The 1,067-nt window shown below is 51.0% G+C and overlaps 1 non-coding gene across 1 annotated transcript; it reads right to left on the bottom strand.

Annotated features, from left to right (window-relative positions):
• Nucleotides 1-681: 681 nt before the first annotated feature.
• Nucleotides 682-756, bottom strand: Trnal-caa (transfer RNA leucine (anticodon CAA)). Its single transcript has one exon. It is a non-coding gene; the product is annotated as a tRNA-Leu (tRNA).
• Nucleotides 757-1,067: the final 311 nt, after the last annotated feature.

The following is a 1,067-nucleotide window of genomic DNA, read 5'->3' on the forward strand; positions in this document are numbered from 1 at the left end:
AGACTCTCCAGTATTGGAATAGCATCCCAGCTTTGGACGTAATGGGGAAACTGAAGTTTTGTTAGGGAGGGCAGTGGACTAGACTTGCCTGTGAGGTGTGTTCCCAATACTGCTGCAGTAGTGTAATGGCTATCCCATCTCCCCAGTGAGCAAGGAGTCTGGGCTTCAACTCCTCACTGTTGCCCAAATTTTAATTGATTTCTTCGGCTTTTATTAGCATCGTAGATAAAGTTGAAACTCGTAACCACCAACGAAAATTTAATTATACCAGTGTCGCCTTGTGCATCGAGTTAGCAGGTCGTAGTTAACTTCCGCCTATGCCTCAGCGCCGCTTGTGTCGAAGCTACTCAGTCTTGAAACTTCGTGGCAGATTAAAACTGTGTGCCCGACCGGGACTCGAACTCGGGACCTTTGCCTTTCGCGGGCAAGTGCTCTACCAACTGAGCTACCGAAGCACGACTCACGCCCGGTACCCAAAGCTTTACTTCTGCCAGTATCTCGTCTCCTACCTTCCAAACTTTACAGAATCTCTCCTGCGAACCTTGCAGAACTAGCACTCCTGAAAGAAAGGATATTGCGGAGACATGGCTTAGCCACAGCCTGGGGGATGTTTCCAGAATGAGATTTTCACTCTGCATCGGAGTGTGCGCTGATATGAAACTTCCTGGCAGATTAAAACTGTGTGCCCGACCGAGACTCGAACTCGGGACCTTTGCCTTTTGCGGGCAAGTGCTCTACCAACTGAGCTACCGACGCACGACCCACGCCCGGTTTGGAAGGTAGGAGACGAGATACTGGCAGAAGTAAAGCTGTGGGTACCTGGCGTGAGTCGTGCTTCGGTAGCTCAGTTGGGCAGTCCGCCTTTAGCCGCGGAGCAGCTCGGACTTGTTTACGTCCCGGCTGCGAACGTTCGCGGAAGAAGCGGTGTTTACACCGTCGTCACTCGCGTGTGTTATTGCTTGAATCGAACGCAATGGCACACAATTTCCGAAAAACCACGATACAGTTCACGTTCTGTAACGAGTACGCACGACCGACGGCTTTCGAAATCGAACGTTTCTTGAGGG

Source organism: Schistocerca cancellata, chromosome 3 (assembly GCF_023864275.1).
Source record: "Schistocerca cancellata isolate TAMUIC-IGC-003103 chromosome 3, iqSchCanc2.1, whole genome shotgun sequence".
Lineage (NCBI taxonomy): Eukaryota > Metazoa > Arthropoda > Insecta > Orthoptera > Acrididae > Schistocerca > Schistocerca cancellata.